This window comes from Scyliorhinus torazame, chromosome 24 (assembly GCF_047496885.1).
Source record: "Scyliorhinus torazame isolate Kashiwa2021f chromosome 24, sScyTor2.1, whole genome shotgun sequence".
In the NCBI taxonomy this organism is placed as follows: Eukaryota; Metazoa; Chordata; class Chondrichthyes; order Carcharhiniformes; family Scyliorhinidae; genus Scyliorhinus; species Scyliorhinus torazame.
The window spans coordinates 35,543,817-35,568,544 of NC_092730.1; the positions used below are offsets into that span (position 1 = coordinate 35,543,817).

The 24,728-nt window shown below is 51.4% G+C and overlaps 1 long non-coding RNA gene across 1 annotated transcript in view; it reads left to right on the forward strand.

The window, feature by feature from the left end:
* Positions 1 to 24,728, forward strand: part of LOC140400004 (uncharacterized) — a 113,761-nt gene that overhangs the window by 526 nt on the left and 88,507 nt on the right. The gene's annotated exons all lie outside the window — the stretch shown is intronic.

Consider the following 24,728-nt stretch of genomic DNA (forward strand, 5'->3'; position numbering starts at 1 on the left):
CACCGTCACTGAGCAGAAGCAGACAGACTCGCAGAGACCTCAAGTCCCAGATGAACATGTCCAATCCAACAGTCCTCATTATCCAATTGAAGAAATTCAAGTAAATCTGGACTTCTGGAGAAAATGTAAATATTATTTACAGATACACGAGAGGACAGGTGGGATAATTTTCCACAATTCACCCCTACTCTCTCATGGAATGTTGGATCAACTTTTGACAACAGCGTTTCATCTGTAAAGTAATGAGTATAGTATTAATTAGGCTATAGATTCAGCAATCAATGTGCAAGTATCCATTTGCACTTTTTTGTAACTTTCTTAGTTTAAAATATATCAGAAGCAAAGCACTTGAATAAGGCATTAACAGAAAAATTATACATTTAAATTGTTCTCCAAAAGGACACTTATCAAATTGTCAGGCCATCCTTTCATCTCACCATTTGTGAACCTTTGGTACAAGTGAAAGGTCGGATAGTACAGCTGATTGAAAAGTGCCGAATTAATCATAATTAAATATAATTACCGAGCCACCTCCCAAAACAAAATATAAAATTCCAATCCAAATATCTCACACAATCTCAGATATAATGGTACAGTGTCATTCTCATGAAACAGACATGGAAATAGATCATTTAACATATCAATGTTATCACTAAAAGTAATAATGGAAGGTCAATACTGAACAGAAAGTTCACCCTTAACTCACAAAACAGATATTGACAAGTACAGAAAACACAATAAAATCTTGCACATCAGAGAGGTGGACAGACTGAGATTACCTGTCCTCTCGTGTAAATGTAAATAATATTACAGATAGAGATTAAACCCAGAATCCCATAAGGGACAGACAGCTACAAATGCAAGCACAGAGACAGGAGTTAGGGAATCAAATTAATTTCCCCCCTAACACTTGACCCATAGCAGAGACAGACAGCTAACGTGGAAAACACACTCTCACATTCAGACACCAACAACTGAGCAAGAAGCAGTAAAATATGCCATATATCATAAATAGACAGTGAGGGTAAAACACACACTCACGTTTTCTCATGCACATGCTCACTCACAAGTAACTTAGCAGGAAGCACTATATATGCAGTGAATATCACAGGGAGTCTGAGGGTGAAACACACACACCAATAACTGAGCATTAAGCAGTAAAATATGTCATATATCGCACACAGAAACAGAGAGGTTTAGACACACTCACACTCTGTCTCTCACACACTCTCTCACACACACCCACGCACTGTCTCTCCCACACACACAAATCAATAACTGAGCAGTAATCAAGAATATATTAATTGTATATCACAGAGAGACTGTGAGGATAATACACACTCACTCACACACTCTCTCTCTCGCACACCCGCTCTCTCTCTCGCACACCCGCTCTCTCTCTCGCACACCCGCTCTCTCTCTCGCACACCCGCTCTCTCTCTCGCACACCCGCTCTCTCTCTCGCACACCCGCTCTCTCTCTCGCACACCCGCTCTCTCTCTCGCACACCCGCTCTCTCTCTCGCACACCCGCTCTCTCTCTCGCACACCCGCTCTCTCTCTCGCACACCCGCTCTCTCTCTCGCACACCCGCTCTCTCTCTCGCACACCCGCTCTCTCTCTCTCGCACACCCGCTCTCTCTCTCTCGCACACCCCCTCTCTCTCTGACGCGCACCCGCTCTCTCTCTCGCACACCCGCTCTCTCTCGCACACCCGCTCTCTCTCTCGCACACCCGCTCTCTCTCTCGCGCACCCGCTCTCTCTCACGCGCACCCGCTCTCTCTCACGCGCACCCGCTCTCTCTCACGCGCACCCGCTCTCTCTCACGCGCACCCGCTCTCTCTCACGCGCACCCGCTCTCTCTCACGCGCACCCGCTCTCTCTCACGCGCACCCGCTCTCTCTCACGCGCACCCGCTCTCTCTCACGCGCACCCGCTCTCTCTCACGCGCACCCGCTCTCTCTCACGCGCACCCGCTCTCTCTCACGCGCACCCGCTCTCACGCACGCACATCCGCTCTCTCACGCACGCACGCCCACTCTCCTCATGCACACACACCAACTCTCTGACGCACACCCGCTCTCTCTCACGCACACCCGCTCTCTCTCACGCACACCCGCTCTCTCTCACGCACACCTGCTCTCTCTCTCACACACCCGCTCTCTCTCTCACACACCCGCTCTCTCTCACGCACACACACCCACTCTCCTCATGCACACACACCCGCTCTCTCTCACGCACACCCACTCTCAAACATATCAGTAACTGAGCAGCAGACACTAATATATGCTATATCACAGAGACAGTGAGGAGAAAACTGACACCCACACACACACTTCTGCTCACACTCGCTCTGTCACACACTCTCGCACTCACACACACACTCATACACCATTAACTGAGCAGTAAGCAGTTAAATTTTTGGTATGTATCATAGAGTGATAGTGAGGATAAAGCACACACTCACTCACACACTCTCTCACTCACACACACCAGTAAGCATCATATATCACGGAGAAACAATGAGGGCAAATCACACCTTCACACTCTCATACAGACACTGTCTCTCACACACACTCATGCTCTCTCACACACACCAGTCACTGAGCAGTAAGCAGTTAAATATGCATTGTATGTCTCAGGGGGACAGTGAGGGTAAAACACACTCTCGCCACTCTCACATACTCACACACTCCAGCAACTGAGCAGTCAGCAGCAAAATATGTTGTATATGATAGACAGACAGTGAGGATAAAATACACACTCGCACACTCTCCAACACCTGTTACTGAGCAGTAAAATGTGTTATATATCACAGAGATGATGTGGAGATGCCACCGTTGGACTAGGGTGAGCACAGTAAGAAGTCTTACAACACCAGGTTAAAGTCCAAAAGGTTTGTTTCGAAGCACCACCTGTGGGACTTGAACCTGGTGTTGTTAGAACATAGAACAGTACAGCACAGAACAGGCCCTTCGGCCCTCGATGTTGTGCCGGGCTTTGTCCGAAACCAAGATCGAGCTAATCCACTCCCTGTCATTCTGGTGTGCTCCATGTGCCTATCCAATAACCGCTTGAAAGTTCCTAAATGTCCGACTCCACTATCACAGCAGGCAGTCCATTCCACACTCTAACCACTCTCTGAGTAAAGAAACTACCTCGGACATCCCTCCTATATCTCCCACCGCAAACCTTATAGTTATGCCCCCTTGTAACAGCTACATCCTCCCGAGGAAATAGTCTCTGAACGTCCGCTCTATCTATCCCCCTCATCATCTTATAAACCTCTATTAAGTCGCCTCTCATCCTCCTTCGCTCCTATGAGAAAAGCTTTAGCTCCATCAACCTTTCCTCATAAACCTACCCTCCAATCCAGGCAGTATCCTGGTAAATATCCGCTGCACCCTTTCCAATTCTTCCACATCCTTCCTATAATGAGGTGACCAGAACTGCATACAATACTCCAAATGTGGTCTCATCAGGGTCCTGTACAGTTGCAGCATAACCCAACGGCTCTTCAACTCAAGCCCCCTGTTAATAAACACTAACGCACTATAGGTCTTCTTCACGGCTCTGTCCACTTGAGTGAACCTTCAGAGATCTGTGGACATGAACCCCAAGATCTCTCTGTTCCTCCACATTCCTCTGAACCCTGCCGTTGACCCTGTAATCCGCATTCAAATTTGTCCGACCAAAATGAATCACCTCGCACTTACCAGGGGTTAAACTCCATCTGCCATTTTTCGGCTCAGCTCTGCATCATATCAATGTCTCTTTGCAGCCTACAACAGCCCTCCATCTCATCCACTACTCCACCAATCTTGGTATCATCAGCAAATTTACTGACCCACCCTTCAGCCCCCTCCTCCAAGTCATTGATAAAAATCACAAATAGCAGGGGACCCAGCACTGCTCCCTGTGGTACACCGCTGGTAACTGGTCTCCAGTCTGAAAATTTTCCACCCACCACCACCCTCTGTCTTCTATGTGATAGCCAGTTACTTATCGAATTGGCCAAATTTCCCTCTATCCCATACCTCCTTACTTTCTTCATGAGCTGACCATGGGGAACCTCATCAAAAACCTGACTGAAATCCATGTATAGTACATCAACTGCTCTACTTTCATCTGCACACTTAGCTCCTCAAAGAATTCAATCCAATTTGTGAGGCAAGACCCTTCACGAATCCTTGTTGACAATCCCGGATTAAGCTGCATCTTTCCACATGGTCATTAATCCTATCCCTCAGGACACTTTCCATGAACTTATCGACCACCGAGGGCAGCACGGTGGCACAGTGGTTAGCATTGCTGCCTACGCAGACACGGGGAGGATGTGCATACTCTGCACAGACAGTGACCCAAGCCGGAATTGAACCTGGGACCCTGGAGCTGTGAAGCAATTGTGCTATCCACAATGCTACCGTGCTGCCCTTAAGAACAAATAAATCTACACTATATCATTTTACTGTAATCCATGTACCTATCCAATAGCTGCTTGAAGGTCCCTAATGTTTCTGACTCAACTACTTCCACAGGCAGTGCATTCCATGTCCCCACTACTCTCTGGGTAAAGAACCTACCTCTGACATCCCCCCTATATCTTCCACCATTCACCTTAAATTAATGTCTCCTTGTAATGGTTTGTTCCACCCGGGGAAAAAGTCTCTGACTGTCTACTCTATCTATTCCCCTGATCATCTTATAAACCTCGATCAAGTCGCCCCTCATCCTTCTCCGTTCTAATGAGAAAAGGCCTAGCACCCTCAACCTTTCCTCGTAAGACCTACTCTCCATTCCAGGAAACATCCTGGTAAATCTCCTTTGCACCTTTTCCAAAGCTTCCACATCCTTCCTAAAATGAGGGGACCAGAACTGTACACAGTACTCCAAATGTGGCCTTACCAAAGTTTTGTACAGCTGCATCATCACCTCACGGGCTCTTAAATTCAATCCCTCGGTTAATGAACGCGAGCACACCATAGGCCTTCTTCACAGCTCTATCCACTTGAGTGGCAACTTTCAAAGATGTATGAACATAGACCCCAAGATCTCTCTGATCCTCCACATTGCCAAGAATTCTACCGTTAACCCTGTATTCCGCATTCATATTTGTCCTTCCAAAATGGATAACCTCACACTTTTCAGTGGTAAACTCCATCTGCCACTTCTCAGCCCAGCTCTGCATCCTATCTATGTCTCTTTGCAGCCGACAACTGCCCTCCTCACTATCCACAACTCCACCAATCTTCGTATCATCTGCAAATTTACTGACCCACCCTTCAACTCCCTCATCCAAGTCATTAATGAAAATCACAAACAGCAGAGGACACAGAACTGCGATACGCCACAGAACTGCGATACGCCACTGGTAACTGGGATCCAGGCTGAATATTTGCCATCCACCACCACTCTCTGACTTCTATCGGTTAGTCAGTTCGTTATCCAACTGGCCAAATTTCCCACTATCCCATGCCTCCTTACTTTCTGCAGAAGCCTACCATAGGGAACCTTATCAAATGCCTTACTAAAATCCATGTACACTACATCCACTACTTTACCTACATCCACATGCTTGGTCACCTCCTCAAAGAATTCAATAAGCCTTGTAAGGCAAGACCTACCCCTCACAAGTCCGTGCTGACTATCCCTAATCAAGCAGTGTCTTTCCAGATGCTCAGATATCCTATCCTTCAGTACCTTTTCAATGACTTTGCCTACCACCGAAGTAAAACTAACTGGCCTGTAATTCCCAGGGTTATCCCTATTCCCTTTTTGAACAGGGGCACGACATTCGCCACTCTCCAATCCCCTGGTACCACCCCTGTTGACAGTGAGGATGAAAAGATAATTGCCAATGGCGCTGCAATTTCATCTCTTGCTTCCCATATATATCCCGTCAGGCCCGGGGGACTTGTCTATCCTCACGTTTTTCAAAATGCCCAACACATCTTCCTTCCTAACAAGTATTCCCTTGAGCTTACCAGTCTGTTTCACACTGTCCTCTCCAACAATATGGCCCCTCTCATTTGTAAATACAGAAGAAAAGTACTCATTCAAGACCTCTCCTATCTCTTCAGACTCAATACACAATCTCCCTTTACTGTCCTTGATCGGACCTACCCTCGCTCAAGTCATTCTCATATTTCTCACATATGTGTAAAAGGCCTTGGGGTTTTCCTTGATCCTACATGCCAAAGATTGTTCATGCCCTCTCTTAGCTCTACTAATCCCTTTCTTCAGTTCCCTCCTGGCTATCTTGTATCCCTCCAACGCCCTCTCCTTGTTTCCTCAGCCTTACATAAGTCTCCTTTTTCCTCTTAACAAGACATTCAAACTCTCTTGTCAACCATGGTTCCCTCACTCGACCACCTCTTCCCTGTCTGACAGGGACATAAGACCATGAGTCATAGGAGCGGAAGTAAGGTCATTCGGCCCATCGAGTCCACTCCACCATTCAATCACGGCTGATTTCAACTCCATTTATCCGCTCTCTCTCCATAGCCCTTAATTCCTTGAGAAATCAAGAATTTATCAACTTCTGTCTTAAAGACATTCAACGTCCCGGCCTCCACCGCCCTCTGTGGCAATGAATTCCACAGACCCACCACTCTCTGGCTGAAGAAATTTCTCCTCATCTCTGTTCTAAAGTGACTCCCTTTTATTCTAAGGCTGTGCCCCTGGGTCCTAGTCTCCCCTGCTAATGGAAACAACTTCCCTACATCCACCCTATCTAAGCCATTCATTGTCTTGTAAGTTTCTATTAGATCTCCCCTCAACCTCCTAAACTCCAATGAATATAATCCCAGGATCCTCAGACGTTCATCGTATGTTAGGCCTACCATTCCTGGGATCATCCGTGTGAATCTCCGCTGGACCCGCTCCAGTGCCAGTATGTCCTTCCTGAGGTGTGGGGCCCAAAATTGTTCACAGTATTCTAAATGGGGCCTAACTAATGCTTTATAAAGCTTTCCCTGCTTTGAGATGAATGACAACATTGCATTTGCTTTCTTAATTATGTACTCAACCTGCAAGTTTACCTTTAGAGAATCCTGGACTAGGACTCCCAAGTCCCTTTGCACTTCAGCATCGTGAATTTTGTCACCGTTTAGAAAATAATCCATGCCTCTATTCTTTTTTCCAAAATGCAAGACCTCGCACTTGCCCACGTTGAATTTCATCAGCCGTTTCTTGGACCACTCTCCTAAACTGTCTAAATCTTTCTGCAGCCTCCCCACCTCCTCCATACTACCTGCCCCTCCACCTATCTTTATATCATCAGCAAACTTAGCCAGAATGCCCTCAGTCCCGTCATCTAGATCGTTAATATATAAAGAGAACAGCTGTGGCCCCAACACTGAACCCTGCGGGACACCACTAGTCACCGGTTGCCATTCCGAAAAAGAACCTTTTATCCCAACGCTCTGCCTTCTGCATGACAGCCAATCGTCAATCCATGTTAGTACCTTGCCTCAAATACCATGGGCCCTTATTTTACTCAGCAGTCTCCCGTGAGGCACCTTATCAAAGGCCTTTTGGAAGTCAAGATAGATAACATCCATTGGCTCTCCTTGGTTTAACCTATTTGTTATCTCTTCAAAGAACTCTAACAGGTTTGTCAGGCACGACCTCCCCTTACTAAATCCATGCTGACTTGTCCTAATCCGACCCTGCACTTCCAAGAATTTAGAAATCTCATCCTTAACAATGGATTTTAGAAACTTGCTAACAACCGAGGTTAGGCTAATTGGCCTATAATTTTCTATCTTTTTCCTTGTTCCCTTCTTGAACAGGGGGGTTACAACTGCGATTTTCCAATCCTCTGGTATTTCCCTGACTCCAGTGACTTTTGAAATATCTTAACTAACGCCTCCACTATTTCTTCAGCTATCTCCTTTAGAACTCTAGGATGTAGCCCATCTGGGCCCGGAGATTTATCAATTTTTAGATCTCTTAGTTTCTCTGGCACTTTCTCATTTGTGATGGCTACCATATTCAACTCTGCCCCCTGACTCTCCAGATTTGTTGGGATATTACTCATGTCTTCTACTGTGAAGACTGACGTTAAGTACTTATTTAGTTCCTCAGCTATTTCCTTGTCTCCCATCACAAAATTACCAGCGTCATTTTGGAGTGGCCCAATGTCAACTTTTGCCTCCCGTTTGTTTTTAATGTATTTAAAGAAACTTTTACTATCATTCCTGATGTTACTGGCTAGCCTACCTTCATATTTGATTCTCTCTTTCCTTATTTCTCTCTTTGTTATCCTCGGTTTGTTTTTGTAGCCTTCCCAATCTTCTGACTTCCCACTAATCTGTGCCACATTATAGGCTTTCTCTTTTGCTTTGATGCATTCCCTAACTTCCTTTGTCAGCCATGGCTGCCTAATCCCCCCTCTGATAACCTTTCTTTTCTCTGGGATGAACCTCTGTACTGTGTCCTCAATCACTCCCAGAAACTCCTGCCATTGCTGTTCTACTGTCTTTCCCACTAGGCTCTGCTCCCAGTCGATTTTCGTCAGTTCCTCCCTCATGCCCCTGTAGTTACCTTTATTTAACTGTAACACCTTTACATCTGATTCTACCTTCTTTCTTTCAAATTGCAGACTGAATTCTACCATATTATGATCACTGCCTCCTAAGTGCCCCCTTACTTTAAGATCTTTAATCAAGTCTGGCTCATTACATAAAACGAAGCCCAGAATGGCCTGTTCCCTCGTGTGCTCCATCACAAGCTGTTCCAAAAAGCCCTCCTGTAAACATTCCCTTTCCTTGGGTCCACTGGCAGCATTATTTACCCAGTCCACCTGCATATTGAAGTCCCCCATGATCACTGTGACCTTGCCTTTCTGACATGCACTTTCTATTTTGTGGTGCATTTTGTGCCCCCGGTCCTGACCACTGTTAGGAGGCCTGTACATAGCTCCCATTATGTTTTTTTTGCCTTTGTGGTTCCTCAACTCTACCCACACAGACTCCACATCATCTGACACTATGTCGTTTAGTGCTATTGATTTAATTTCATTCCTAATTAACAAGGCAATCCCGCCCCCTCTGCCCACCTCTGTCTTTTCAATAGGTTGTGAATCCCTGGATGTTTAAATGCCAGTCCTGAACCCCCTGCAACCATGTCTCTGTGATGCTTACCACATCATACCTGCCAGTCACAATCTGGGCCACAAGCTCATCTACCTTGTTCCGTACACTGTGCGCATTTAAATATAGCACCTTTAATTATCTGACACATATCAAGGACACGTAGTACCTGTTCCTTGAACAAGTTCCACATTTCACTTGTGTCCTTCCCTGCCAGCCTATGTTCCCAACTTATGCACTTCAATTCTTGTCTGACAACATCGTATTTACCCTTCCCCCAATTGTAAACCTTGCCCCGTTGCACGCACCTATCCCTCTCCATTACTAAAGTGAAAGTCACAGAATTGTGGTCGCTATCTCCAAAATGCTCCCCCACTAACAGATCTATCACTTGCCCTGGTTCATTACCAAGTACTAAATCCAATATTGCCCCTCCTCTGGTCGGACAATCTACATACTGTGTTATAAAAGCTTCCTGGACACACTGCACAAACACCACCCCATCCAAACTATTTGATCTAAAGAGTTTCCACTCAATGTTTGGGAAGTTAACGTCACCCATGACTACTGCCCTGTGACTTCTGCACCTTTCCAAAATCTGTTTCCCAATCTGTTCCTCCACATCTCTTATGCGTGGCCTATAGAAAACTCCTAACAAGGTGACTGCTCCTTTCCTATTTCTGACTTCAACCCATACTACCTCAGTGGGCTGATACGCCTCGAACTGCCTTTCTGCAGCTGTTATACGATCTCTAATTAACAATGCCACCCCCCCCCCCCACCTCTTTTACCACCCTCCCTAATCGTATTGAAACATCTATAACCAGGGACCTCCAACAACCATTTCTGCCCCTCTTCTATCCAAGTTTCTGTGATGGCCACCACATCGTACTCCCAAGTACCGTTCCATGACTTAGGTTCACCCACCTTATTCCTGATGCTTCTTGCGTTGAAGTATACACACTTCAACCCATCTCCGTGCCTGCAAGTACTCTCCTTTGTCAGTGTTCCCTTCCCCACTGCCTCATTACACGCTTTGGCGTCCTGAATATCGGCTACCTTAGTTGCTGGACTACAAATTCGGTTCCCATTCCCCTGCCAAATTAGTTTAAACCTTCCCGAAGAGTACTAGAAAACCTCCCTCCCAGGATATTGGTGCCCTCTGGTTCAGATGCAACCCGTCCTGCTTGGACAGGTCCCAACTTCCCCAGAATGCGCTCCAATTATCCAAATACCCGAAGCCCTCCCTCCTACACATTTCCTGCAGCCACGTGTTCTCCCTATTCCTAGCCTCGCTATCACGTGGCACCGGCAACAAACCAGAGATGACAACTCTGTCTGTCCTGGCTTTTAACTCATTCATTACCTCCACACCCCTTTTCCTACCTACGTCGTTGGTACCAATGTGCACCACGACTTCTGGCTTCTCCCCCTCCCCCTTAAGGATCCTGAAGACACGATCCGAGACATCCCTGGCCCTGGCACCCGGGAGGCAACATACCTTCCGGGAGTCTCGCTCGCGACCACAGAATCTCCTATCTATTCCCCTAACCATTGAATCTCCTGCAACTATTGCTTTTCTATTCTCCCCCCTTCCCTTCTGAGCCCCAGAGCCAGACTCAGTGCCAGAGAACTGGCCGCTAGGGCCTTCCCCCGGTAGGTCATCCCCCCCCAACAGCATCCAAAACGGTATACTTGTTTTGAATGGGAACGGCCACGAGGGATCCCTGCACTGTCTGCCTGTTTGTTTTTTTCCCCCTGACTGTAACCCAGCTATTCTTGTCCTGTACCTTGGGTGTGGTTACCTCCCTGTAACTCTTCTCTATCACCCCCTCTGCCTCCCAGATGAACCAAAGTTCATCCAGCTTCAGCTCCAGTTCCCTAACACGGTCTTTGAGGAGCTGGAGTTGGGTGCACTTCCCTCAGTTTTAGTCAGCGGGGACACCGCTGGTATCCCTCACCACCCACATCCTACAGGAGGAGCATGCAACTGGCCTAGCCTCCATCCCCTCTTACCTTACAGAATATAGCTGCCCTGTGGACCAACTGGATCTCCGCCCTCCGACTCTGCTTCCAGTCAGCTGCACTCTCTGTAAACTCCTGGCTCTCTTCTCACTCTTTGCGGAAATGTCGGAAACAAAATGAAAGGAGCACTTTACTCCCTCCTCACCTAACTCCCTCAGTCACCAAACTCTCACTATAGCACTCAAATGCACCAAATTCAGCACTCCCTCAGTCACCAAACTCTCACTATACCACTCAAATGCACCAAATTCAGCACTGAATGCAAACAAAGTCTGCACTGTCGGGGATCACTTTTATACTGTGAATCTAGCCTCTGAAAACTGGCGTAATCCAATTAACTAATTAACAAGCTCCAGCTGCAAGTGCCTACAAGTAGAAGCTTTGTTTAAAGCTGATTGAAAACCGAAGTAAGACTAACCGGCCTATAATTACTCGGGTCATTCCTATTGCCTTTTTTGCACAGAGGAACAACATTTGCCACGTTCCAGTCATCTGGCACTATCCCCGTGGACTGTGAGGACCCAAAGATCAAAGCCAAAGGCTCTGCAATCTCACCCCTTGCCTCCCAAAGAAACCGAGGATATATCCCATCTGGCCCAGGGGACATGTCGCCCCTCAGATTTTTCAAAATTGCTCATAAATCTTCCCTCAGAACATCTACCTCCTCCAGCCTACCCGCCTGTCTCACACACTCATCCTCAAAAACACAGCCCCTCTCCTCGGTGAACACTGAAGAAAAGTATTCATTCAACGCCTCTCATAGAATTTACAGTGCAGAAGGAGGCCATTCGGCCCATCGAGTCCGCACCGGCTCTTGGAAAGGGCACCCCATCCAATGTCAACACCTCCACCCTATCCCCATAACCCAGTAACCCCACCCAACACTAAGGGCAATTTTGGACACTGAGGGCAATTTATTATGGCCAATCCACCTAACCTGCACATCTTTGGACTGTGGGAGGAAACCGGAGCACCCGGAGGAAACCCACGCACACACGGGGAGGATGTGCAGACTCCGCACAGACAGTGACCCAAGCCGGAATCAAACCTGGGACCCTGGAGCTGTGAAGCAATTGTGCGATCCACAATGCTACCGTGCTGCCCTCTCCTATCTCTTATGACGCCAGGCAGAAGTTTCCACTACTGTCCTTGACCAGCCCTAACCTGACCCTGGTCATTCTTTTATTTCTCACATAAGAGGAAAAACCTTGGGGTTTTCCTTGATCCGACCCGCCAAGGACTTCTCATGCCCCCTCCTAGCTCTCCTGAACCCTTTTTTAAGCTCATTCCTTGCTACCTTCTAACCCTCAAGCGACCCGACTGAACCTTGTTTTCTCATCCTTACATACGCTTCCTTTTTCCTCTTGACAAGACATTCAACCTCTTTTGTGAACCATGGTCCCCTCTCACGGCCATTTGCTCCCTGCCAGACAGGGACATACCTATCAAGGACACGCAGTATTTGTTCCTTGACCAAGCTCCACTTTTCATTTGTGCTTTTCCCTGACAGTTTCTGTTCCCATCTAATGCTTCCTAATTCTTGCCTAATCACATCATCATTAACCCTCCCACAATTATTTTTTAAAAATAAAAAATTTTGTTAAAGGTTTTCATAAAATATTAATAACAAAATGAAAAAGAAACCCAACACGGTTAAGTACAAAACACAGTCCAGAAAAACAACCCTCCATATCCACCTCCCCCCCTGTATATGAATAATAAATTAACATTAACACTCTGACTTAATACAACAAGTATATACAACCCCTCAGAACCTCCAGTGTAAATAACAAAAACAAAAAAATAAAGTGACCCCCCCCCGCGAGTTGCTGCTGCCATTGACCAATGTCTACCGCTCTGCCAGGAAGTCTAAGAACGGCTACCACCGCCTAAAGAACCCTTGTACCGACACTCTCAACGCGAATTTCACCCTCTCCAACTTAATAAACCCCGCCATATCGTCGATCCAGGATTCCACGCTTGGCGGCCTCGCATCGTTCCACTGAAGAAGAATCCTTCGCCGGGCTACCAGGGACGCAAAGGCCAGAATTCCGGCATCTTTCTCCTCCTGCATTCCCGGCTCCTCTGCCGCCCCAAATATTGCGGGCCCCCAGCCCGGCGTGGCCCTGGATCCTACCACCCTCGACACCGTCCTTGCTATGCCCTTCCAAAATTCCTCCAGCACTGAGCATGGCCAGAACATATGGGTGTGGTTTGCTGGGCTCCCTGAGCACCTAACACACCTGTCCTCCCCCCAAAAAAACCGGCTCATCCTTGTCCCGGTGTGTGTGCCCTGTGCAGCACCTTAAACTGTACGAGGCTGAGCCTCGCGCACGATGAGGAACAGTTCACCCTCCCCAGGGCGTCTGCCCACGTCCCTGCCTCAATTTCCTCTCCCAACTCCTCCTCCCACTTACCTTTTACCTCCACCACCGAGGCCTCTTCCTCCTCCTGCATCACCTGGTAAGTTTCCGAGATCTTCCCCACTCCCACCCACCCCCCCGAGAGCACCCTGTCCTATACTGTGTGTGGCCGTAGCCGCGGGAATTCCACCACCTGCCGTCTGGCAAACACCCTTACCTGTAAGTACCTGAAGATGTTCCCCAGGGGGAGCCCGTACGTCTCCTCCAGTTCACCCAGGCTCGCGAACTTCCCGCCCACAAACAGGTCCCTCAACTTTCGTATCCCTGCCCTGTGCCACCCCGCAAACCCTCCACCTGTTCTTCCTGGGACGAACCAGTGGTTCCCCCGTAATGGGGTCCCCACCGAGGCCCCCACTTTCCCCCTGTGCTGCCTCCACTGCCCCCAAATTTTGAGGGCAGCCACCACCACTGGGCTCGTGGTATACCTCCTTGGAGGTAGCGGCAGCGGTGCCGTTGCCAGCGCCCCCAGACTCATACCCACACAAGGTGCCGTCTCCAGCCTCTTCCATGCGGCCCCCTCCCCCTCCATCACCCACTTGTGCACCATTGTCGCATTGGCGGCCCAGTCGTATCCACAGAGGTTGGGCAGCGCCAGTCCCCCCCTATCTCTACTCCACTCCAGGAACACCCTTCTCACCCTCGGAATCTCTCGCGCCCACACAAACCCCATTATACTCCTGTTAACCCGCCTGAAAAAAGCCTTCGGGATAAACACGGGGAGGCACTGGAACAGGAACAAAAACCTTGGGAGCACCGTCATTTTGATTGACTGCACCCGACCCGCCAAGGACAGCGGCAACGTGTCCCACCTCTTGAACTCCTCCACCATTTGCTCCACCAGCCTTGTAAAGTTAAGCCTATACAGGGCCCCCCAGCTCCTGGCCACCTGGACTCCCAGATACCTGAAGCTCCTCTCCGCCTTTTTTAGTGGGAGCTCGCCAATCCCCCTCTCCTGGTACCCTGGATGAACTACGAACAGCTCGCTCTTCCCCATGTTGAGGTTGTACCCCGAAAAGTCCCTGAATTCCCTAAGAATCCTCATTATCTCCGGCATTCCTCCCACCGGGTCCACCACATACAGCAGCAGGTCGTCCGCATAAAGTGACACCCTATGCTCCTCCCCACCCCGCACCAACTCCCTCCAGTTCCTTGACTCCCTCAGCGCCATAGCCAGGGGTTCACTCGCCAGTGCGAAGAGCAGGGGGGATATGGGACACCCCTGTCTCGTCCCTCGGTGCAACCTAACGTACTCGGACCTCCTCCTGTTTGTAGCCACACTCGCCATCGGGACCTCATACAACAGCCTAACACACCTGACAAACCCCTCCCCAAACCCAAACCTCTTCAGCACCTCCCACAGATACCCCCACTCTACCCTATCGAAGGCTTTCTCAGCGTCCATCGCGACCACTATCTCCGCCTCCCCCTCCCTCGCCGGCATCATGATAACGTTCAAAAGCCTCCGCACATTCGCGTTCAACTGCCTCCCCTTCACAAACCCCGTCTGGTCTTCATGGATTATCTGCAGCACACAATCCTCAATCCTCATGGCTAAGACCTTCACCAGCACCTTGGCATCTACATTTAGCAAGGAAATCGGTCTGTAAGACCCACACTGCAGGGAATCCTTGTCCCGCTTCAGGATCAAGGAGATCAGTGCCCGGGACATCGTAGGGGGCAAAGCCCCCCCTCCCTTGCCTCACTGAAGGTCCTAACCAACAGCGGGCCCAACAGGTCCATCTATTTTTTATGGAATTGGACCGGGAAACCGTCCGGCCCCGGTGCCTACCCCGCCTGCATGCTTCCTATCCCTTTGATCAGCTCCTCCAGCCCAATCGGGGCCCCCAATCCCGCCACCAGTCCCTCTTCCACCTTTGGAAACCACAATTGGTCCAGGAAGAGGCCCATCCCTCCCTCCTCCCGTGGGGGCTCTGGTTGGTACAATTCCTCGTAGAAGTCCCTGAAGTCCCCCAGTGATGCCAGCTCCACTCCGCACCCCCCCCCCCCCCCCCGGTCCTTAACTTCCCCGATCTCCCTAGCTGCGTCCTGCTTCTGAAGCTGATGCGCCAGCATCCGTCTTGTCTTTTCCCCATACTCGTAAATCGCCCCCTGGGCCTTCCTCCACTGCACCTCCGCCTTCCTGGTGGTCACCAGGTCAAATTCGGCCTGGAGGCTACGTCTCTTCCTCAACATTCCTTCCTCGGGCTCCTCCGCATACCTCCTGTCTACCCTCACCATCTCCCCCACCAGCCTCTCCCCCCACTCCCTGCGCTCCTTGTGGACCCGAATGGAGATCAGCTCTCCCCTCACCACCGCCTTCAGTGCCTCCCATACCATCCCCACTCTCGGACCTCCCCATTGGCGTTGGTCTCCAGGTACCTCTCTATACTTCCTCGGACCCGCTCGCTCACCTCCTCGTCCGCCAACAGCCCCACCTCCAAGCGGCACAGCGGGCACTGGTCCCTCTCCTCCCCCATCTCCAAGTCCACCCAATGCGGGGCGTGGTCCGAAATGGCTATTGCCGAATACTGAGTATCCTCTACTCTCGCTATCAACGCCCTACTCAAGGTGAAAAAGTCGATTCGGGAATAACCCTTATGGACATGTGAGAAGAATGAAAATTCCCTAGCCCCCGGCCTTGCAAATCCCCAAGGGTCCACCCCTCCCATCTGGTCCATAAACCCCCTCAGCACTCGAGCCGCCGCCGACTACCTACCCGTCCTAGACCTGGAGCGATCCAGTGCCGGGTCCAGCACCGTGTTAAAGTCTCCCCCCATTATCAGGCCCCCCACTTCCAAGTCTGGGATCCGACCCAACATACGCCACATAAAACCCGCATTGTCCCAGTTTGGGGCATACAGATTGACCAGTACCACCCTCTCTCCCTGCAACTTACCACTTACCATTATGTACCTGCCGCCATTATCTGCCACAATGCTCGACGCCTCAAACGACGCGTTCTTTCCCACCAAGATCGCCACCGCTCGATTTTTGGCATCCAGCCCCGAGTGAAACACCTGACCTACCCACCCTTTCCTCAATCTTACTTGGTCTGCCACCTTCAGGTGTGTCTCCTGAAGCATAACCACATCCGCCTTCAGCCCCTTCAGGTGCGTGAACACGCGGGCCCGCTTAACCAGCCCATTCAGTCCCCTTATATTCCAGGTTATCAGCCGGATCAGGGGGCTACACGCCCCCCCCCTCCCCCCACCCTCCCCCGCCGACTAGCCATGACCCCTCCTCGGCCAGCCACACGCCCGCACCCCACACCCGGCCCGTTCCCCACAGTGGCATACCCCCACTTCAAACCCCCCCACTCGCTCCAGCTCCTCCTTGACCATAGCAGCAGCAACTCGATTCCCCCCACACCCAACCCCCCACACCCCCCGGCTAGGACCCATCCTAGCCGATTTACTCCCCCCATTGCACTTCCGCAAGTCATCTGACGCCTGCTGACCCCGGCCACTCCCGCCTCTCCTTCGACTCCTCCCATTGTGTGGCACACCCTCCTCTCCCGTCCTCATCCATAGGCTCTCCCCCTCCCCCTTCTGTTCTAAGTGCGGGAAACAACCCTCGCTTCCCCGCCCCGGCCCCGCCCCCTCCAGTCTTCAGCGTGGGAAAAAGCCCGCGCTTTCCACCTACCAGGCCCCGCCACCTCTGACGCAGCTCCTTTTACAGGCCCTGTCCCCTCACCCCTGACTCGGGCCTCCCCCACCCCCGCGGGGCCCCATCTCACCTTCAAGAGCCCCCCCGACCAACCCAACCAAAACAGTGCCCAACCCGCCCCAGCCACCTTCTCCGACCCAAAAGAGAAAAAACACAAAGAAAAAGAAACCCGGAGCAATACAAAAGCCCCCCCCCTCGAAACAAAAATAAACATAGCATATCAACCGTAGTCCCCAATCGCTCGTCCCGACCCTCAATCTGTGTCCAACTTCTCGGCCTGAACAAAGGCCCACACCTCCTCCGGAGACTCAATTGGGCTGTTTAGCACAGGGCTAAACCGCTGGCTTTGAAAGCAGGCCAGCAGCACTGTTCAATTCCAGTAACAGCCACCCCGAACAGGCGCCGGAATGTGGCGACTAGGGGCTTTTCACAGTAACTTCATTTGAAGCCTACTTGTGACAATAAGCGATATTCGTTTCATTTCATTTCAAATAGTGGTGCCGGTCCTTGTAGGTAACCCACAGTCGCTCCGGCTGTAACATGCCAAACTTCACCCCCTTCCTGTGCAGCACCGCCTTCGCTCGATTGTACCCGGCCCTCCTCTTCACCACCTCCGCACTCCAGTCCTGATATATCCGTACCTCCGCGTTCTCCCACCTGCTGCTCCTCTCCTTCTTGGCCCTCCTGAACACACATTCCCGATCGACGAACCGATGGAACCTCACCAGCACCGCCCGCGGAGGCTCGTTAGCCTTGGGCCTCCTCGCCAGCACTCTATGGGCCACTTCCAGCTCCAGGGGCTCCTGGAAGGACCCCGCTCCCATCAGCGAGTTCAACATGGTGACCACATAGGCCCCCACGTCCGTCCCCTCCGGGAGGCCCAGAATCCGCAAATTGGGGGCCCTGAAAAGAACCCAAAAGTCCGTTTTTGCGGGAGCCGCCGAATGTGCGACTTAGCTCCGCATAGCCGCAACCGGAAGTTCCCCCCTCCCCCAATTATAAACCTTGCCCTGCCGTATGGCCCTATCCCTCTCCAGCAAGACTTCTTGCTGATTTCACAGAGGGACAGTGAGGGTACAAAACACGCTCACACGCGCTCTCCCCACACAATCTCTCTCTCACACACACACACCAGTTACTGAGCAGTAAGCAGCAAAATATGTTATTTCTGATAGACAGACAGTGAGGATAAAACACTCTCACACACCTGTGACTGAGCAGTAAAATATGTTATATATCACAGAGAGACAATGAAGGTAAAACACACACTCTCTCCCCACACACTCACACTCATGCTGACTATTTCTCACACTCCCTCACACAGACTGACACTCACTTGCACACGCTCCCTCACACACTCGCACTCTTTCATATTCACACACCTGATACTCACACTCTCTGACACAACAGTTACTGAGTAATAAGCAGTAAAATATGCATCATCTATCATAGAGAGACAATGATGGGAAAACACACGCTCGCACTCTCTCTCTCACACACACCAGTAACTGGGCAGGAACAGTAAAATATGTGTAATATATCAAAGAGAGATAATGAGGATAAAATGCAAACATGCTCACACACACAGATGCTCACACACACACACGCCCCCCCCCACACACACACGACCCCCCCCACACACACACGCCCCCCCCACACACAGACGCTCCCACACACACAGACGCTCCCACACACACACGCTCCCACACACACACGCTCCCACACACACACGCTCCCACACACACACGCTCCCACACACACACGCTCCCACACACACACGCTCCCACACACACACGCTCCCACACACACACGCTCCCACACACACACGCGCTCCCACACACACACGCTCCCACACACACACGCTCCCACACACACACGCTCCCACACACACACGCTCCCACACACACACGCTCCCACACACACACGCTCCCACACACACACATGACACACTCACACGCGCTCTCTCACACACGCGCTTTCTCACACACGTGCTCTCTCACACGCGCGCTCTCTCACAAGCCCTTGCACACATGCTGGCCCTCGCACACACGCTCCCACACACACACACGCTCCCACACACACACGCTCCCACACACACACGCTCCCACACACACACGCTCCCACACACACACATGACACACTCACACGCGCTCTCTCACACACGCGCTTTCTCACACACGTGCTCCCTCGCACACGCGCTCCCTCTCGCACACGCGCTCCCTCTCGCGCACGCGCTCCCTCTCTCGCACGCGCTCCCTCTCTCGCACGCGCTCCCTCTCTCGCACGCGCTCCCTCTCTCGCACGCGCTCCCTCTCTCGCACGCGCTCCCTCTCGCGCACGCGCTCCCTCTCGCACACGCGCTCAATCCCGCACCCGCGCTCCCACACACACCCGCGCTCCCACACACACCCGTGCTCTCACTGTCACCTGCGCTCCCACTCACACCCGCGCTCCCACACACACCCGCGCTCCCACTCTCACCCGCGCTCCCACTCTCACCCGCGCTCCCACTCACACCCGCGCTCCCACTCTCACCCGCGCTCCCACTCTCACCCGCGCTCCCACTCTCACCCGCGCTCCCACTCTCACCCGCGCTCCCACTCTCACCCGCGCTCCCACTCTCACCCGCGCTCCCACTCTCACCCGCGCTCCCACTCTCACACCCGCGCTCCCTCTCACACCCGCGCTCCCACTCTCACCCGCGCTCCCACTCACACCCGCGCTCCCTCTCACACCCGCGCTCCCTCTCACACCCGCGCTCCCACTCTCACCCGCGCTCCCACTCTCACCCGCGCTCCCACTCTCACTCGCGCTCCCACTCTCACCCGCGCTCCCTCTCACACCCGCGCTCCCTCTCACACCCGCGCTCCCTCTCACACCCGCCGTCCCACTCACACCCGCGCTCCCACTCACACCCGCGCTCCCTCTCACAACCGCGCTCCCACTCACACCCGCGCTCCCACTCACACCCGCGCTCCCACTCACACCCGCGCTCCCACTCACACCCGCGCTCCCACTCTCACCCGCGCTCCCACTCTCACCCGCGCTCCCACTCTCACCCGCGCTCCCACTCTCACCCGCGCTCCCACTCTCACCCGCGCTCCCACTCTCACCCGCGCTCCCACTCTCACCCGCGCTCCCACTCTCACCCGCGCTCCCACTCACACCCGCGCTCCCTCTCACACCCGCGCTCCCTCTCACACCCGCGCTCCCACTCTCACCCGCGCTCCCACTCACACCCGCGCTCCCACTCACACCCGCGCTCCCACTCTCACCCGCGGTCCCACTCTCACCCGCGGTCCCACTCTCACCCGCGGTCCCACTCACACCCGCGGTCCCACTCACACCCGCGGTCCCATTCACACCCGCGCTCCCACTCTCACACCCGCGCTCCCTCTCACACCCGCGCTCCCACTCTCACCCGAGGTCCCAGTCTCACCCGCGCTCCCACTCTCACACCCGCGCTCCCACTCTCACACCCGCGCTCCCTCTCACACCCGCGCTCCCACTCTCACACCCGCGCTCCCTCTCACACCCGCGCTCCCACTCTTACCCGCGGTCCCACTCTCACCCGCGCTCGCACTCTCACACCCGCGCTCCCTCTCACACCCGCGCTCCCACTCTCACCCGCGCTCCCACTCTCACCCGCGCTCCCTCTCGCACACACTCTCCCACTCGCACACGCGCTCCCACTCGCACACGCGCTCCCACACGCGCTCCCTCTCGCACACGCGCTCCCTCTCGCACGTGCGCTCCCTCTCGCACGCACGCTCCCTCTCACATGCGCACTTGCCCTCACGCACGCGCACTGGGCCTCACGCACCGCACTGGCCCTCACGCACGCGCACTGGCCCTCACGCACGCGCACTGGCCCTCACGCACGCGCACTGGCCCTCACGCACGCGCACTGGGCCTCACGCACGCGCACTGGGCCTCACGCACGCGCACTGGCCCTCACGCACGCGCACTGGCCCTCACGCACGCGCACTGGGCCTCACGCACGCGCACTGGGCCTCACGCACGCGCACTGGGCCTCACGCACGCGCACTGGCCCTCACGCACGCGCACTAGGCCTCACGCACGCGCACTAGGCCTCATGCACGCGCACTAGCCCTCACGCACGCGCACTAGCCGTCTCACACATGCCCTCTCTCCCACACACATTCTCTCACGCACACTCACACCAGTACCTGCGCAGTAAGCAGTAAAATATGTGTTCTGTATCAAAGAGGGACAGTGAGGGTAATACACACTTTCGCACACATTAATGCGGTCACTCACACTCTCTCACACACAGGAACACACACTCACTCATCAATAACTGACCAGTAAGCAGGAAAATATGTGTTATATATCATAGAGTCATATTGAAAATAAAACACGCGCGCACACACACTCACATTCTCTCACTCTGACACACCAGTAACTGAGCAGGAAGCAGTAAAATATGCATTATATATCACAGGGACATTGAGGGTAAAACTCACACACACTAACTTAGCAGTAAACAGTAAGTATGCGTTCTATATCACAGCAAGATTGCGAGTCAGACGAACAAGGCAGATGAAGTGAGAACATGGGGTTATGATGTATTTGCTGTCACTGAATCACGGTTGGGAGAGGGGAAGGATTGGAAGCTCAATATTCCAGCATACAGGGTCTCCAGGAGAGATAGGGCAGGAGGTAAAAGAAGAGGCACTGTCACAATTTTGATCAGAGAATGAATTACAGCAGTAAGGAGATGACATCTTAGAAAGCTCTTCAATTGGATTGGATTTTGTTCATTGTAACGTGTACCGAGGTACAGTGAAAAATAATTTTCTGCGAGCAGCTAAACAGATCACCAAGTACATGAAAAGAAAAGGAAATAAAAGAAAATACATAATAGGGCAACACAAGGTACACAATGTAACTACATAGACACTGGCATCGGGTGAAGCATACAGGGTGTAGTGTTAATGAGGTCAGTCCATAAGAGGGTTGTTTAGGAGTCTGGTAACAGTGGGGAAGAAGCTGTTTTTGAGTCTGTTTGTGCGTGTTCCCAGACTTTTGTATCTGCTGCCCGATGGAAGAAGTTGGAAGAGTGAGTAAGCCGGGTGGGAGAGTCTTTGATTGTGCTTGCCGCTTTCCCCAGGCAGCGGGAGGTGTAGATGGAGTCAATGGATGGGAGGCAGGTTCGTGTGATGGACTGGGCTGTGTTCACGACTCTCTGAAGTGTCTTGCGGTTTTGGGCCGAGTGGTTGCCATACCAGGCCGTGATGCAGCAGCTAGGATGCTTTCTATGGTGCATCTGTAAAAGTTGGGAAGAGTTAATGTGGACATGCCAAATTTCCTTAGTTTGCTGAGGAAGTAAAGGCCCTGTTGAGATTTCTTGGTGGTAACGTCGATGTGGGTGGACCAGGACAGATTTTTGGAGATGTGAACCACTAGGAATTTGAAACTGCGAACAATCTCCACCTCGGCCTCATCGATGCTGACAGTGGTGTGTCCAGTTCTTAGCTTTCTGAAGTCAATGACCGGCTCTTTAGATTTGCTGGCATTGAGGGAGAGGTTGTTGTCGCTACACCACTCCACTAGGTTCTCGATCTCCATCCTGTATTCTGACTCGTCATTCCACTGATCTGGCCCACTATGATCGTATCGTCAGCAAACTTGTGGATGGGGTTGGAACAAAATTTTGCCACGCAGTCATGTGTGTACAAGGAGGATAGTAAGGGGCTAAGTAGGCAGCCTTGCGGGGCCCAGATATTAGAACTATACTGAAGCCAAATGGGTAGAACTTAAAAACCAAAAAGGAGCAATCACATTGCTGGAGTGTTCCATTGGCCCCCTAACCATCTGAGAGAAATAGAAGAGTGAATATGGAGGCAAATTTCAGAGAAGTGGAAAAGTAATAGGGATGTGATAGTGGGAACAGTGGGGGATCACAACTTCCTCAATATGAACTGGGGTAGTCATAGTGTGAACGGTTCAGAGGGAGCGTAATTCTTAAAATACATCCATGAGAACTTTTTAAGCCAGTACGTAGAAGGACAGACAAGAGAGGAGCGGTCTTGGGCTTCACTTTCAGTAACGAAGCTGGACAAGTGGTTGAAGTATCGTTGGGGGAGCATTTTACAGACAGTGATCATATCTTCATTAGATTCAAGATAGTTCTGGAAAAGGAGATGGATGGACCTGAGATCAAAGTTCACAAATGGAGGAAGGCTGATTTTAATAAGATCAGGTATGATTTGGCCAGAGTTGATAGGGAGAAGACACCATTAGGTAAATCTGTGACAGAACAGTGGGTCACATTCAACAAGGAAATAGGGAGAGTACACGGCCAACATGTTCCAATCAAGAAACGGGTGAGACCAACAAATCCAGTCAACCATGTATATTGAGGGATATACAGCGTTGGATAAGTAGAAAGGTTGCAGGTTGAGTCCGTAATTAAGAAAGCAAATGCAATGTTGTCATTCATCTCAAGAGGCTTGGAATATTAAAGCAGGGATGTACTTCTGAAGCTTTATAAAGCATTAGTTAGGCCCCATTTAGAATACTGTGAGCAATTTAGGGCCCCACACCTCAGGAAGGACATACTGGCACTGGAACGGGTCAAGCAGAGATTCACACGGATGATCCCAGGAATGGTAGGCCTAACATACGATGAACGTCTGAGGATCCTGGGATTATATTCATTGGAGTTTAGGAGGTTGAGGGGAGATCTAATAGAAACATACAAGATAATGAATGGCTTAGATAGGGTGGATGTAGGGAAGTTGTTTCCATTAGCAGGGGAGACTAGGACCCGGGGGCACAGCCTTAGAATAAAAGGGAGTCACTTTAGAACAGAGATGAGGAGAAATTTCTTCAGCCAGAGAGTGGTGGGTCTGTGGAATTCATTGCCACAGAGGGCGGTGGAGGCCGGGACGTTGAGTGTCTTTAAGACAGAAGTTGATAAATTCTTGATTTCGCAAGGAATTAAGGGGTATAGAAAGAGAGCGGGTAAATGGAGTTGAAATCAGCCATGATTGAATGGTGGAGTGTACTCGATGGGCCGAACGGCGTTACTTCCACTCCTATGTCTTGTGGTCTTATGGTCTAAAAGGGAGGCTTGTGGCAGATATCAAGGGCTCAAAACAGCAGAAGTGCTAGAGGTGTATAGAATGTGCAAGAGGGGACTTAAAACGGAAATGAGGAGAGCAAAAAGGAGACATGAACATAGAACATTACAGCGCAGTACAGGCCCTTCGGCCCTCGATGTTGTGCCGACCTGTGAAACCACTCTAAAGCCCATCTACACTATTCCCTTATCGTCCATAAGTCTATCCAATGACCATTTGAATGCCCTTGGTGTTGGCGAGTCCACTACTGTTGCAGGCAGGGCACTCCACGCCCTTACTACTCTCTGAATAAAGAACCTACCTCTGACATCTGTCCTATATCTATCTCCCCTCAATTCAAATCTAAGTCCCCTCGTGCGAGACATCACCATCCAAGGAAAGAGGCTCTCACTCCACCCTATCCAATCCTC